This window comes from Passer montanus, unplaced genomic scaffold, assembly GCF_014805655.1.
Source record: "Passer montanus isolate IOZ18808 unplaced genomic scaffold, ASM1480565v1 scaffold14, whole genome shotgun sequence".
In the NCBI taxonomy this organism is placed as follows: Eukaryota; Metazoa; Chordata; class Aves; order Passeriformes; family Passeridae; genus Passer; species Passer montanus.
In genome coordinates this window covers 6,862,243-6,878,844 of record NW_024360941.1, presented here as the reverse complement: position 1 = coordinate 6,878,844, position 16,602 = coordinate 6,862,243, and the positions used below count along the sequence as shown (strand labels likewise).

Here is a 16,602-nt window from a genome sequence, read left to right as displayed (position 1 = left end):
AGGACTCAAAACCTTTAGATTTAAGATAATATAGAATAAGTGCATGGAAACAACAAAATACACAACTGGTATATTCTGTCCTCTATGATTTTGAATCCCCTTAAGGTGGTAGTCTTACTGAAGTTAAGGATTGGGCCATGTTCCCTTCTTTTAAATTGAAATCGTATCATTATTGACGGTCTTCCTTTCTTATGCAGTGTACTGGCTTGCTTCTGGTGATAAACATGGCATAATCTGCAGACTGAAAGATTTACAAACAGAGCTTTTTACCAATTAATAATTTGAAAAATACATGTAGATTGTGGACAGCTTTTTAAGAATAATCTTCAAACCTGCCACTCAAGATTGAATATCCTTGAAATCCCTCAAAAGCTAACTTAAAACTGACACAGTAAATAAGTTTGTCTGCAAAAGAAATACTTTCATCTGAAATGTTAAATCCATATTTAATATTCTATAATGACATCAGGGACAGTGTGGCTGCAAGATAATTAATTGGTCTGTGTGCAATTTATTGAAAAGTTAAGCATTTGGCTTCTGTGCATATGACATTCACCTTGAAGAATTTTCTGTTGTAGTTCTAGTTGAAATATGGAATGGTATTTTTCATACAAAACTTATTCTGTGAACTATATAACACTGATGTCTCTGTCTTCAGACTTACTTCTTGACCCTTGAAGCCAACTCTTAAGTTCAGTTGAGGAAAGTTTTAAAAAAACCAAAACAAACAAGCAAAAAACCATCAGCAGAAAGGAGTAAGACCCCCAGCAATGAGCTGTTTGAGCTGAACAGGTACAGACAGTACTCAACCGGGAGCACCGATGCCTAAAACCTTCTTTGAAGAACAGAGCTTAAAGAGGCTTTTGTTCTTCAATTTGCTGAACTCTGATGAGCGCACATTTGAAGTTACTACTAGAAGAAACTTCAGAAAAATGCGTTATCTGGTTGGGCAATGTGAACCAAAGCAGAGCACAGGTTTTTCTGTGATCTGGTAAGTGAATGGCTTATTTAAATCAAGTTCCAGTCTACCACATTCCTAACAACGCTCTTCGTGCTCTTGAGAAATCTGCATTATTTATTAGTAATTCCTACTTCAGCTTTTACTGCTTCTCTGTCTCTCTTGCTCTCATGTGAGCATAAATGCTGTGTGCTTACTCAAACACTCATTGTTCTAAAGCTTCAAAACTTTTCCCGAATTCGTAGGAAGGCAGGGCTGCGGGCGTTGCTGCGGCCCTTCAGCCGCCAGGTGGCGGCGGGCGCGGCCCCAGGGCCCCGCGCCGCGGGAAAGGTGCGGCCGCCTGGGGCGGGGACCTGCGGGGGGAACACGGCGAGGCTGAGCCGGGACAGGAATTCGCAATTTATTTATTTCCTTGTACAAGGGCATTTTCTGAAAATACCCATAGATGCAATTCTTTTTCTGTTTGCAAATCTTTGCATTCTTTTTCCCTGAGTATATATATATATATATATATATCCTGAGTTGGAAGGGACCTACAAAGATCATAGAGCCCAACAATCACGCCATGTACCTGAGAGCATTGTCCAAACACTCCTTGAACTCTGGTCGCTCTGTAACCACTTCCCTGGGGAGCCTGCTCAGTGCCCAACCACCCTCTGGGGGAAGAACCTTTTTCTAATGCCTGACCTAAACCTCTCTGACACAACTTCAGGCCTGAAGAGATCAGTGCCTGCCTCTCCTCTTCCTATCACGAGGAAGTTGTAAGTGCAGTGAGATCTCGCCCCAGTCTCCTTTTCTCCAGGCTGAGCAGAGCAAGTGACCTCAGCTGCTCCTCATATGACTTGCCTTCACAGTCCTTCACCATCTTTGTAGCCTTGCTTTGGATGCTCTCTTATAGCTTTATGGCAGGGTATGTCAGGTTTCCCCAAATGACTAAATGCAAATTTAAATAAAATATCACACTTTTAGCACATTTGAAATGTATATTTGGGCTTGGTATAATCTTCCCCTTTGCCAGAGGCTGGGGTAGAAACATGCCCCTGACTAAATTACTGATTTGACTTCTGTTTCCACTAAAAGCACCACATCAAAGCTCAAATAAGGCTACACTCTACATAATTTTATTAGCTGTGATAAACCAAAGACAAATACAGAAATTTAACTTTTCAATCCTTTTAAATGTTTTTCTTTTCAAATAATTGTGTGCTTTCTCAAGTCTTATTTTACCATTTGTTCATTCATGAACCATGTAGACTCAAATTTAGCGTGAAATAGAAATCAATGGTTACCATTCCTAAAACATTTTCTGCCATTTTTGTCATAGCAGTTTAAATGGAGCAATTTGTATAGTTTAAGTAGTAGTTTTAAAACCCATAAAGAGCTTCCTGTAAATTAAATTTGTGTGTTAATGCAATTTGCACTTCAAATGCATTTCTAAATTGATATGTTTTCCAGCTGAGCTGATGAGTTCATCAGTTCAAATTGTAGCACTTAGAATGGTTGGCTTGTGCAAGAGTCTTAAAAACACTTCTTCATCAACTAAAGCCTTAGTTGACCTGCTTCCACAAAGATATATTAATTTGCAGTTACTTATGAGACATGTAAATACATATATGTGTGTATGTACATATATGTGTGTGTACATATATATATGAGTTCAGCTGCTGCTCCTAAATTGCTTGCTTTGAGCATCTCTGATGTGCTGCACTCTTCCAGATTTTATTTCCAAGACATTTTTAAACCGAGATGGGATTTAGCCAATTCCATTCACTCTCTTTTTAACAATACAGTTTAGAGAATTCACAGAGCCAAAGACTTGGAGAGTTTCTTCACAGCTGCACAACACAAGCCAAAGTCATGGGCAGGTTGCAGAGTGGGAATACTCCAGCAATTGCTTAGTTTCAGGATGGCTGTGACAGTTCTTTCCCAAGTCACCCTGAGGTTGACTGTATCAAGTTTGAGGCTGGGACGTTGCGTGATCCACTTCTTCTTGGCTGATGGATGTTCCTTTAGGGACTGAAGTCAGCCAGGAAAAAATACAGTTCAGATTTAAATAGGACTGTGGCTTGAGCTGATGCAGACATGCTCTGAGGAGAAGAGAACCAGTTGGGTCTTTGACATTCCCTAACTTTTGCTGTATCCTGCACACAGTCCTGACAGTAATGTCTCCCCTAGGGGAAGGGATGAAGTATGCATTTTGGCTGTGTCCTTGATATAGAATAAAACTTCCTTAAATTCAAATTGTAGGCTAAAAGACTGTGGTTCTATCTCTCTTGAAAAATTTTAAATCCCAAGCAATACTACAGGAATGCCATACTTTCCTCCTATTTGCTTCCCCATCAGCAGTCAAATGTTCTTATTGTTGTTTGATTTTTTGCTGCTACAACTATTCCAAATGCTATCAGAGAAGTTTTGCAAAACTAAGGTATGTAGCCTTTTTCTGAAGGGATTGATTTGATGTGGATAGACAAAGGACAGAAAGCCTGAGGTGTATGAGCCACAACTCTGTCTGTTGTGGAGCTCTACTGACTTGAGTCCTGCTTAAAACTGCTTTTTATAAATTGCTGTAGCTGTTATATTTCCTCTAAATTCTGTTTCTTCCTTTGTATGGAAGTGTTAAGAAAAGACTGGACATTCAGTTACTGCCATGGCCTAGCTGACATGGTGATATTCAGTCAAAGGTTGTGGTCGATGATCTCAAGAAGTCTTTTCCAACCTCATTTATTCTGGGAATCTGTAACAATTCTTGATAATGATGTCTGAAAGATAGAAATAAAATGCAGTAATCTGCCATAATTATAGCACATTGAATTGATCCTTTCCCACTGACATTAATTTTGATAACTTACATAGCCATTTGGAGTATTTTAATTTCTCTTTAAACATTGTAAGAGAAACCCAAAATATGAAGTCCATGACAGTTGAGCTTCTCAAAAGAGTATATTTGGACATAACATTGGACATACTTTTATGTCTTTTAATTATTAGAAATATGAGTTTTGGGTTTTTTTTTATACTCAGTAGTTTAAAGTCTTATTTAGTAGACCTGTACTTACTGTTACATATATGAGAATTATTTCAATGGCACTAAAATATCCCTGATGTGATCTTTAGCTTAGTAATATAGCACTTTTTTTCCACCTGTGGAAAAGCCTGATTGCAGTAACCTCTGTATCCAGTTCCGCTGTGGCCTTTAGTACATTAGTTAATGATCACAGTGCCCTGAGTAACTTAAATCACTGTATTCACTTAATACTGCTTTGTCACCTTTCCTCAGACAACCACTATTGCTTTCTCTACATTGGCCAATCCTCTTTGTCCAGAAACCTCAACAAACTCTGACTCCAGAGACCATGTGGTCCCACCCATTGCCAGGTGGGAAAGGAAGCCCAGTTCAGTCCTGGCCCACAACCTTTGTTAACAAAGTGATACTGTAGTAACTATTTTGCTCAAATCCATAATGGACAGACTTTCCACCACAACCCCCAGTATCTCGCTGTACATAACAATAGTGGAGCATGGACAAGCACTGTTAAAAGGCCTCCTTCCTCCCAGTAAAATTAAAGAAAGCTTGAGTCAGATCCCATTGTGATTTGTTAAGCTTCTCCTGTTCACCACAGTCTGTTCTTTCCCTCTGCTGATGATTATCAGGACCAGCAGAAGGAAACGTTCGCCCACCCTCATACTCGGGCACGAAGCAGAGCGTCATTGATCAAAGTGCTGAGAAGATGGGTGTGAGCCAAGGCACCAGACTCTGAGCTGCAGTTGGTGAGGATATGAACACATCTTCCATTCTGCTTATTCTGCCACAGTGAACACAATCTCCATCAGAAGGATGGGATATAACAGATGGAGCTATAACTTAAACCACTTTGTAACAGTTCCTAAAGCTCATCTGTCAAGGATGGTGCCAGACTGCTTGTGCAGTGTTAGTAAGAGAAATTTATGTATGAACATACAATGTGAAATAGGCCTGCTGAGGAGCAAAAGCTGTGTAGCCTATAGTGTTTATCTTGCATTAATCAAGTTGTAATGTATTTACTTAGCACTATTTTTGTTTTCACTTGCTGGCAAAATTCCCACAGATATTTTATTCTACCTTACAGCAGTTAAAAAGGTGAGAAATATATAACTGAAATAATTCACTAATTGTGTAATTTCCTGGCTTATCACACAATAAACCGTGGGGGCTTGTTAGAGGATCACATTAATCCAAAGCATGACACAGGTCAGATCACTTCCTACAGTCACTAGCTTTAACAAAGCTATCTATGACATTTCAACTCAGGTATTTTCAGCTGAAATTCAGAAGACTGGCAAGCCTGTATTCTGTAATTCTGTCTTAGTGGTATCTGAGGAATATGCAGCTCACAACTATGCTGATGGTCATGGAAATTGCAGGTACCTCATTTCTGGAAATCTTGATGCTTTTGCAGCTTTAAGGAACTGTATTTTCTTGCCATAGGATAACAGAGAGGTCAGAAGGCTTTGTGCTCATTGGCCAGAAGACTGTGTAGAATAATAGAATGAACTGGGGAAAAAATGCTCTGAAAGCATCTGGGAGTTCTTGTGCATACTAGACAATATATTCTATACTAATTTTCTGTGGCTAAGTTTACTGTTACTGTGGCCTAGAAGTAGCCAAATAAAACAGCAGGGAGGCCTTTTCTATGTTTCTTCCCTCCATTTCTCACTAACATTTTTACATTTGCTCATTCCCTCTTCCAATGGAAGCAGGGGGGAAAGTGCCGAGTACAGCACTAACGGCATGAAGAAAAATACTGAAGGAAGCAGCATGGAGGCCATGGTTTCAACCACTCTCCCTCCTTTGCCCAGGAGAATTTCAGTGACCTCTTGACACCTCCCAGGGGAAACTTTAAGTTGACAAGGGTATTTGCCAAGTAAATACAAAAAATGGCATTAAAATAGTATTGTTTCTGACTTAATCCTCCTAAAGTCAATGCAAGTGAGTTAAGGTTCCCAGAGCAGCTATAACGCATTAACCTCAATCTTGATGGCTGGGTATGTGAATGTGTATCAGGACTGATTAAAAAACACTTCCAGGCACTCACTAATAGTCACTGGGGAAACTGAAAAATGCCAAAAATTAAGTTACAACTTATTTCTGGATTGTGCTGGTATATTGGTTAAAACTAATACATTTCATGTTATGCAACACTGTCTAGAGTCAAAACATTAATTTGTCCTATCAAAACAAAGGGGAAGGCATTTCATGTTCATTATAAGTTGTTTGGTTATTCTGCCATGTTTTTGCTAGTGTAAGCTACTCAAGAATGATTGTTGTGATTCTTGGAAAATATTCTGGTTTTATTATAAGCCAGTTGCCAATTTTTCCTCTGAAATCTGAAATAGAGAGATATGAGAGTATGTTATACCTCAGATGTCTCCATACCATACTCCCCCACACCCAGAGAATACATTTGCTGCCCAGTAACACTTGCTGGTCATTATTAACTCTGATCCTGCTTTTTAATAGTAGGATAATAGTGGGATTAATTCTACTCCAGAAGACAGGTTGCTAAACTGGAGATCTGTAGTTTAGTACTTGGAATTGTTCCTTTGCTTCCTCCCCAGCATATTATTTAATTTAACCTGTAGAGATAAATGCATCTGTGCCAGTCTTTGTTTCGTTTGCCTTACCTTCTCTTATCTTTCCAGTCGTTTTTGCCACAAGTTGCCAAGTCTTCCATGTATGAGGTAACTGCCTTCATGTTCTCCATGCCTGTCATATAGAAGAGGATCAGCACAATAAATCCCATAAATAAGAACGCTTCCAGAAGACAATACCAGAAAAAATGCTCACCAATATGAAGTAGTATGCAGGAAAAGACCTAGTACATGCCATTTGCTGACAGGTCTTTAGAGCACAGCTGCTTTAGCTATATGTAAGGACTATGGCGTGGATTAAAAATACATTGTTTTTTTAGCACAGGTGTGACCTTAGAGAAGAATTGTGGTAGGACTGCATTAGCAGTTTGCAGGTTTTTGGCACACTTACCCATTGTCAGTGCCCCAGTCCATCTACACACAGAGTTGCTGTTTGCATTTTCTGGGACACGTGGGAAAACATTACTTGAAAATGAGTTTGACTGTAGCTCATATAAAGTGTCTTTTTAAGATGTATTTAAAGGCTGATTCTTAGCTGGGGGATGGAATCCAGCTGCCTGTTTTCTTTGGCCTCAAGAGCCAGTTTCAAGTGATTTACATTTTCAAAGCTGACTTCACAATGAAAGAGCTTGAGGCTTGGTTTTGAGGCATGACATGGTTTTTTTGGGATTGGGGTTTCTTTTGGTGGTGGGGGCATGCTAGTGAGTAAATATTTTACAGCCCACATTCCTAGTTCTACAAAATCAGTGACTTGAGGCTCTGGGACAATATAAGTAAGCACAAAGGCTGGAATTTATTGCAAGTAATGATCTATGAGATAAGATTTTTCAGCTAAGCCAGTGCAGAGTTCTCTTGCCAGATGTGTGGGAGTGAAAGTGACACAAATCTTAAAAAAAAAAAAAAGATAAATCTTTGGCAATCCCAGAGTGATTATATAGCCTTGTAGTGCTAGCAGCCTCAGAGAATTCATTTTGTGTCTCAATGTCCTTATTGACTTAGAATCCAAGTCTCAAGCTGTATGAAAGGAATCCAAAGTAGTGCCATGAATACTCCATAAATTTATCTCACTTCCTTAATCTTATTTTGAACAAAGATAGTTTTGGGGTCCTTTTTCCTACATTTCTCTGTTTATAGAGAACTGTGGTAGCAGAATTACAGTGATTCTGTGAAAAAATCACTAGGGACCTTGTCCCGTTATTCCCTTACTTTCATCCCAATGTAATTAAAAACTTTCCTTCATAGTCAAGCCACGTCATAAATCCTTGGGTTTTGCTTCCTAGATATCACGGACAAAGGCATGGTACATGGCTGGTACACTGATCACATCCAAATCTCTGCCGACACCCTTTCACAAGTGTACCAGGAAATGCAGAGAACCAAAGTTGTAAAGGAGCTTCTGTACCATTCAGACAACCAAGAGGCCTAATTTGTGCTAATGGGCCGCAACTTTCCTTGGAGCTGAGGGTACATTTCAAAAAGGGATACTAAAGTCAAAGAAAATGCTTTCCCTTGGTGTAAGGATACTGCTTTGACTAGTTTGGAATTAAAATGGTAGTGCACTTTAAATGCTGTAACACATTTAATTTTTTATATCCTAGTACACAAACTCTTACACAACCTATCTCATTGCTTATGTATGACACCACAGCAGAACTATTCAAGTGTGGCAGAGATGTTTGAAAAGTAAACATGCTGATAATCCTACTTGCCTGTCACATAGCTCTGCCCAGCAGGCACTTTTAGTAAGAAAATGCTATTTTAGGGAAATAAATCTCTCTGAAAAAAAAATCTAGCTGTGCATGCTTTTAAGAACTAACATGACAACTTCTTTTTTCTTCTTTTTTTTTTTGCAAACTATCAAACTGACTGTTGCAGCACTTCAAATTCTAAAATAACTTAGTTTAGAATTTAATCTTCTTGTAGATTTTGCTGTAAAGACACATGAATTTAATGAAATTCATGAATCCATGAATCATGAATCCATGTGACATGGAAAGATGTCACATATTTATCCTGGAGCATCTTACCAGTCCCTGCTCCTAAGTCTGAGAGTGAAACAGCTACAGACTCTTCTGGGACAAAATCCAAACCAACTCTCTCTACAGAAGAGATTCAGGTGAAGGGATTATGGTACTTTTCAACAGATTGCCTGATTTGGACAGTAGGAGGAACTGCAGGACTCATCATAAAACAACAGGAACCACACTACAGATACATTATTGCTACACATTTGTCACACTTTAGCTTTCATGACCACAAAAGCATAAATGGTTTTAAAGAGTTACACTTCTGTAAATGCACTTCCAATAACTTCTCTTGGAATAAGACACTTTGGATAAGGTGTTTGTTAAGACCTGCAGAAAGTTCTGAATTTTCATTGTGTTGTCATACAGTTGCCCAAAGGAGAAATAAAATCCTCTACATCACCTTGCTGTAGAGCCTATACTCTGAGTGGACATGAAAATTTTTCATCTAGAAAGACTGAAAAGAATGCTTAATATGCTCTAAGGATTTATTTGGTGTGAAAGTGTGAATAGATCTGAGGTGACACCCTATTACTGATTGGAGGACCCCAAGGCTTCGGCCATGGAAGATGTTTGCCCTTGGAGGGTTAATTTGACTGAAGGACCCCTCTTGATAAAATAGCAGTATTGTGAATTCTTCCCTGTACATCAAACTCACTGACTAGCTTTGTCTTCTCACAGGATTTTAGAGAGTGAAGCTGTATTTTGTTTCTAGAAATACAAAGTATAACAAAAGGCAGAATTTAGGAATTGTAGGCCTGACATGATAGATCATCTCCTAAAACCCACAACCTCCTTTCCTCTCCACAGCCCACATGCAAAAGTGCTGCTGACTCTCCACAGCAATTCTTTCTCCTATCTAAAATTGCAAATTTCTAAAAATTTTTTTAAATTGGTTTTTTTTTGGTCAAAAAATGTATGTGCCAAGTATCCAGTCTCCAGACATTCAGTTTCTTTCAGACATTTTGGTAATTAGGTGTGGTAATGAAGACTAAGTAAACTTTGATGAATGTTGAATATCCTCCACGATATTTTTGCTTATTTAAAAAGAAGAATTGTTTGGGTGCTGCAACTCATCTCATCTGTGGGTTTGAACACATTTGGGTGTCCAAAGCTCAAAACACTTGTCACAGTGTTTCTCAAAGATAAAACTGGACTTTAGTCATTCCAGCTCACTATCACTGGAAGTGGTTTATTACAGTTCTGCCTGATCTCAGTCTAGAGTCAGTAACATGATAGTTTTAATTCAATATTTATATGTTTAGTGGTTTATTGTTCATATGAAAGAGCTTTACCCTGTGACTGGAATGCAGCCCTTGCAAGTGGGGAAAATACTAATAGCTTTTTAATAGCTTACAATTTGCTAACAATATAGCAAACTATTAAAACAGCATGTAAGCATTCCAAAATGTCTAGGGCAGTCAATAATTCTAACACTACATTCTGAATCACTTACAAATCTTTGGGAGACCAGACCTTAATGGGGCTGGGAGATACCAAGAGCACAACAACACATAAGCTGGTATGCTCTGTCCCCACCAGAATCTCCCTTGTGGAGAGAACACTAATTCTAGAGGGACAAAGAAGTATTAGGACCAATTCTACAGCCTCACAGATTAGGTCTGCAGCTTATCAGCTGTATGGTAAGAAGGAAAAAGATATTCTGATTTTGGAATAAACTTATTTAAGAATGGATTCTAACATTTCTGCTCCTCTTCTAAAATCTTCACAGTTGTACCATCTGGCTTGATTTCTACAAACATGCATTCTCCTTTGTTTTTCTTTTAACCTTATTTGTAGTAAGGGCAAATTCAAGCTTACTGGTTAATGAGATGCAGGCACAATGTTCCCATCAGCATAATGAACATTTAAATCAAGTCCTTGACCAACTACATAACCCAGCACCTTATTGCATTTCTATAAGGTACAGCACTGAATGATGCAGCTAGGTTATGGGATCATTAAGTGCCTATAAACCCAGCATTTTCCTGTGACTAACCTGGTGGGAATGTCTTGTAACAAAAAGCTCACCCAAATACTGAGTAGTTGTAACATGTTTTTTCTTTAATGCCACAGACACTTTTTGTATTGCACATTTCCTCCATGTGACTCAAATTAAGTTATTGCAATAGCAGCAATATGTACAAAGTTACAATCCCAGGTTCACCTTATCAGGGAGAACTGGCACTTACAACACGAATACGCAAGCGATACTGTACTCAAGAAAGCTGGATGCCTAGAACACAGCATAAAAATGTGCTGTTGGTACATTTGGGCTTCTAGTTTCACAACTCATTTCTCCAAACTCCTCACAAATACCAGAACAGCAGAGATTCTTCTGGCAGGATGCAAAAGCCTTGAAGTACATTTGTCATTGATGTAGTTAAAACTAGCTCACAACCCAGAAAATGTATTAAGGATAGCACAAAACTCAGTTTGCCAGCAAACCAACTGGATCAGTATCAACCATGCTGAGGTCCTTGCTGCTGGAATTATTGCTGACAGTAACTGAGCTAGATAATTTAAAGCTGGTACTAATTGAAAGAAAAAAAGAAAAAAAAACACAAAAAAAACAAGACAGCGAAACAAAACCAAACTGCTATCCCCCTTACCTTCCTGAAAAACATGAAAACAAAACCACAAAAAAAAAAAAAAAATCTTTAATGAAAAAGAAGTTAAGCCATTGAAGAACATCTTGGCCATGGCCCCTTACCTTCCTGAAAAACATGAAAACAAAACCACAAAAAAAAAAATAATCTTTAATGAAAAAGAAATTAAGCCATTGAAGAACATCTTGGCCATGAGCCATCCTTCATGATATGCTGTGCTTGCCAATGTAAAGCCAGCAACATCAGTGTAGCCATCAGCAGTAAACTTTCACGACAGGGATGTCAGTGGGAATTTTGCATGGCCTTTGAAAGGGGATTGCCACCATATCTCCAGGGGGCGTTTTACAAGATTAACCTTTTTGGTCTGTGCTTGAGATCTATACTGAATGGGAAAGACAGGCTAATGTGGACATTACAAATGAAAAAAAATGATCCTTTCTGACTAAACTAACAAAAAAAAAGCTCTAAAAATATTTTGTTACAAAAATGTAGCTCAAAACAAAAAGATGCTTATGAACCTACAAATAAAATTAATTCAGACTATGACTGCCACAAGACACTATTGTGTTTTCTTTCTGATAGGGCATAACACATCTTGTTCCATTAAGTCTTATTATGTTTGAGCCTTTTGCAGTTATCTGAAGACTTTCAGGATGGAATTCAAAAATAAATTAATTATAGCTTCTTATGTTTATTCTTGCAGGCCTGCATTTCTCTACATGGCACTCAGTTTTGTTTTATTACTCTAAATATATATAGTGCTAACATGACTTTTTCAGGCACGTGGATTATCCCTGCTGTCAAGGGTAACAATCTTCAGGGATATTTGTAGGATTTGAAAGAAGACTGGAGCTGGTGTTGTTCTGTAGTGTGTTAGTGTATTTAGGGCAAAATGTAAGTTACCAAATGTCTTTATGTTGAAGATTTGCATGTTGAAAAATGTGCAATTCTGAAATAACCCATACTACTTATCCATTAAATTTCCTAAGAAACTAGATACAGGTGAGTACAGAGTGCATCTCCTAGCCCCTCTTCCCAAAATTCATTGCAAAATGTGATAGAATATCTGGAAACATATTATGATTCTAGATGTTTTATAGAAAACAGTGGTCATATAAAAATAATCTAATATTGAATGTCCCTCCTACAGCAAAGGGTGCAGCAGATGTTGCTCTTTCTTCTTGTGAGCTGCCAACTTATCAATTAACCAGTGCTGGTCAAAGCCAGGCACAGTATAGATTTTCCCACATTTTCAAGACAGAGGAAAAACTAAGAGTAGTTGGAAATGTGCCAGAAACAGGAATTATTGCAGTAAGAGTTAGAATAGAATGTATGACTGTTTCAACAGAGTGGGCTGAAGACATGGGGAGAAGCCTTTAGGCTGTTCGGCCTAGAGAGGAAAAAGAAGGTATTGGTGAAAGAGGAGTGCAGAGACCACAGTGGGTTTATTGCACTAAGAATGCAGACACACAAAAAAGGAAAGAAAAAGGTGTTACCAGTTCTTTCTGCTACTGACATTGTCTTTTGCTGTTCTTCCTTTGTCCTTTGCTTCTTCCTTTACTTAACAGCTTCCAGGTAAAGAGAAACAACATACATTGAAGGAAAAAAAAAAGTGTGCCTGAAACCCAGTGACAAAAGTACAATTCATTACACCAAAAATGTGTAAAATACAAATAAATATTAATAGACATTTTAATTGTAGAAATCCAGGTGGCTGAGTATCTGGAGGGCCTCATCTTTCAAATCTGTGTTCTTAAGGGATTTCTGCCCTTTGCATCATGTACTTAGTAAAAGTTGTACAAGGAGCTAATGAACTGTGCATAAGGATGGGATGATTTCAATAGTGAGGCCTCCTCACCTAAAGATATCCAAGGAGTGCAATTCTCTGCTTACAGCTGGCAGCAAGAAAGAATAAATTCTTCAATGTAACAGCAATTCTGTTCCTTTCAGTGCTGGCACCAGAGTATTCCAGCCTCTCTGAGTCAAACACTTCATGCGTAAGAGGGCAGTGGCATACATCTGCACACACCCCCACATTTTTTACATGGATCATAATTGTTTGAAAATTAACTACAGCTACTGCTCAGGAAGTAATATATTTACCTGATACTCTTCAGAGTGTTTACTGCTTTGGTTTGTATTCCACAATGTATTTAGTATTTTACAGACTTTACATAAAACACTGTCAAAGACCAGCCCTGATAAAGGGGTAATCTTTTTATCCTGCTTCCCTGAACTTTCATCTTGCTTCCCTGGTGCACCACTTGTGTTGTAAATTCCTTTACTGTTTTAATAGATATTTTACATTCCTTAGGCAGCAAACTAAGTTTAGACAACAGTAATTGTCTTGCTTACAAAACTATGCTAGAAAGGCTGGCAAATTATTACCATGAGATCTTTTGAAGAAGCTAAGTCCAAAAGTGAAATCCAATTGAGATGAGACTTTGTTTAGATTCAACAAGTCTCTCTTTCAAATGTACTGATTATCCTTTTTTCTGTAGCAACAGCACTGACATGGCAAGATAGAGGAACACTATGAGACATAGGAATATTCTTATGTATCAGATGTTTATACCCTTCTATTTATGTTACGATACTCCCTGGAAAGCACAGACATAGACCAGAAACCCATCTGTATCAGTTTTCCTAAACTCCAGAATTCATGGGGGAGGAAACCTTATTTCTTAATGAACTGTACATATTTAGCAGCTTCAATATTTTCACTACTACAACTGAAAAGTAAAATAAAATATTAGAGATGCAGTGTGAGTGAGTACTTACTTGGAAATCCTAATAATCAGTGAATATCATTACCATCGGAAACTGCAAAGTAGCATATCCAGAAAGTAAGACAGAGAAGACTGTCACACTATCAGCTTATCCAAACCTACACAATCCGTGCACGAAAAAGGGGAAAAAAAAAAAAAAAAAGGCAGTGTTTCTACATATACACACAGAATTCAAGCAGGGATTACAGCAAATTTAAAGTTACAGAATATCCTGAATTGAAAGGGACCAACAAGGATCGTCAAGTTCAGCTCCTGACCCTGCAAGGGACAGCCCCAAGAATCACACCACATATCTGAGAGCCTTATCCAAACGCTTCTTGAACTCTGTCAGTCTTTTGCTGTGACAACTTCCCTGGGGAGCGTGTTCCAGTGCCCAACCACACTCTGTGGGAAGAACCTTTCCCTAATATCCAAACCTCCCCTGACAGTTTCATACCATTTCTTAGGGTCAACTTGAAAGCTAGAACTACACACAAACTTCTGGATTGCTTCTTTTTTTGAGTTGCAGTTGGCAAGATGAATAACTGGATCTTAAACTTAGCTTTTTCATCACCCATAGACAAGGGGTCTTATTTGATTTAAAAAGAGCATGCTTTAACTTCTTTTTGTTTTATGGTAATTTGTATGTATCTCAGGGTTTACTTCCTCCTTCATTCCCACAGTCTTGCAGAGAAGTATCTCACATAAAACATCCCACAAGCAAGTGCATCATATCCTGAATACAGAGGTGTGTGGTTGTGTGTGTGGGGGGAGTGTGTGAAGAGAGGCACTCACCAAATTTCTGGCATAATTTATTTAATTAAGCAGTCCTATCACAAAACCGTTTAGTTTGGAACAGACCTCCAAGATCAGCGAGTCCAACTGTTAATCCAGCACTGCCAAGTCCAGCACTAACCATGCCCATGAACACGCTGCACTCGACCTTACCACCAGCGTTCAGCAAATGCCCGAGGGAGCACAGCCGCACCCGAGGGCAGCGATGGACGTGACACGGCAGCCCCGTCTCCTTCCCGGCCCGTGCCCAGCACGGCGGCCCCTGACGCCCCCGGAGCGGGAACGGGCTCGGCCTCACCGCCGGGAGCTGCGGCCGCACGGCCGGGGGAGGCTCACGGAGGTCCCTGGCCCCCCCCAAGGCCGCCCAGCATGAGGAGTCTCCTTGGCCGGGCCGCCGCGGGCTCCGGGCACTGCGGCTCCTCCTTCTGTGGGGCCTGGCAGCGGCAGGCCGGAGCTCCGGCTATGACTTACCACAGACAGCGAGCGGGGGCAGCCCTGCGAGGGGCGAGAGACCACCCACCCTCGTTCCCTCCCTCCGTCCCTCTTCCTCGTTCGCCGCCGCCCCCATGCAGACGGCGGCAGCCCCAGGTGCCCGTCCGGGCTGCCCCCAACGCACAAGGCAGGGGGAAGCGCCTGCTCCTCCTGTCCCAGGAAGCCGCCTGCGCTCTCCCACCGCCCCAGCCACTGCCCGAGGCACCTACCGAGGTGCGGATGGCGGGGAGGACGAGGCGGCCCCTCGCCCCATCCCCGCCCGCGAGGGGCGGTGCTGCCGCTGGGCACCCGCCGGGCCCGCCCCCGCTCCCTGCCCGCGGCCCCTCGGCGGGGGGTGCCGCGCCTCGCGTCAGCGGCCCCTGCGCGGCGGGGCGGGGAGGGCACGGGAGTCTCGGCGCTGCCGCGGCGGGAGAGGCAGCGGCGGGGCCGGCGGCGGCGGCTCCTCACGGGAACAAAGCGGGGGCGGCGCGGCCACACGGTGAGAGCCCGGTGAGGGACGGGGAGGGGGCGGTGCTCGAGCTCCCCCGGGACCCCGGCGCTCCCCGCGGGGCGGCTCGGCGCGGTGCGGCGGAGGGGCCGCGGGCCCGACCCCTCCCTCCCTCTGCCCAGCGCCTTGAGGCGGGGTGACAGCTCCGTGCCCCCCGCCCGCCCCCGCCTCCCGGGGAGCCGTCCCCGATCGCCCCGTGTCCCCGCAGGGACCCCTGCGCGCCGCCGCCGCGGTGTCCGCCCGCCTGCGGGTCGCTGTTCCCCCGGGGAGCAGGGGAATATAAAGCAGTGAACCGGGGAGGCGGTCCGGGCGCGGAGCCCGAGAGCAGGTAGGTGCGGGACGAGCGCCCGGGGAGCCGGGGGCGCCGCTCCCGCAGGCGGCTGCGGGGGCTGGGGGGAGGCGCTCAACTTGGCCCGGCGCTGGGCACTGCCGAGGTCAGCAAGGCTTTTTCTGCCCGCGGAGCATCCTGGTGTGACTTCTCGCAGAATGTGTTTTTTTAGGGGGGCTCTTTAGTGGCGATTGTGGTTTTTTCTCCCCCTTCCTTTCCCCAGCCCGTCGCTACATAGCTGGAGCCGGCTGGGGGCTCGCCCCTGCCTCCTTGGCTGCATACGCAGCGCTCGTGTTGTCCTAACGATATGGCAGTAGCACTTCCTGCTGTAAATCACTTCGCGATAGTTTTTGAAGCGCTTCTTAAAGGCGGCACTGTAATGAACCCTCTTGTCAGTGCTTGCGGTAAGCTTAAAACCCTGTGAGCTGCAGGCTGTTTTCCGGGCTGAGCTGTGTAATGTGCTGCAGTAGTTTTCGTAGAAAGGGTAGAAACGTAGTTCACCGTTGGCTTGGT

General features: G+C 41.9%; 1 protein-coding gene and 1 long non-coding RNA gene across 3 annotated transcripts in view; one reads left to right on the top strand and one right to left on the bottom strand.

The window, feature by feature from the left end:
- Positions 1-1,613: 1,613 nt before the first annotated feature.
- Positions 1,614-15,613, bottom strand: LOC120497976. The gene is made up of 3 exons (XR_005626601.1): positions 15,484-15,613; positions 6,620-6,701; positions 1,614-3,717 (listed from the first exon to the last, which is right to left on the bottom strand). It is a non-coding gene; the product is annotated as an uncharacterized LOC120497976 (long non-coding RNA).
- Positions 15,614-15,647: 34 nt separating this feature from the next.
- SH3RF1 (SH3 domain containing ring finger 1) overlaps positions 15,648-16,602 on the top strand; it is an 82,476-nt gene continuing 81,521 nt past the window's right edge. The window contains exon 1 of one of the 2 annotated variants that reach the window (XM_039700225.1): positions 15,648-15,752. The gene's annotated coding sequence lies outside the window, so the exon portion shown is untranslated. Of the gene's footprint in view, positions 16,090-16,602 lie in introns of both variants that reach the window. The other variant, XM_039700226.1, reaches the window with a different exon arrangement.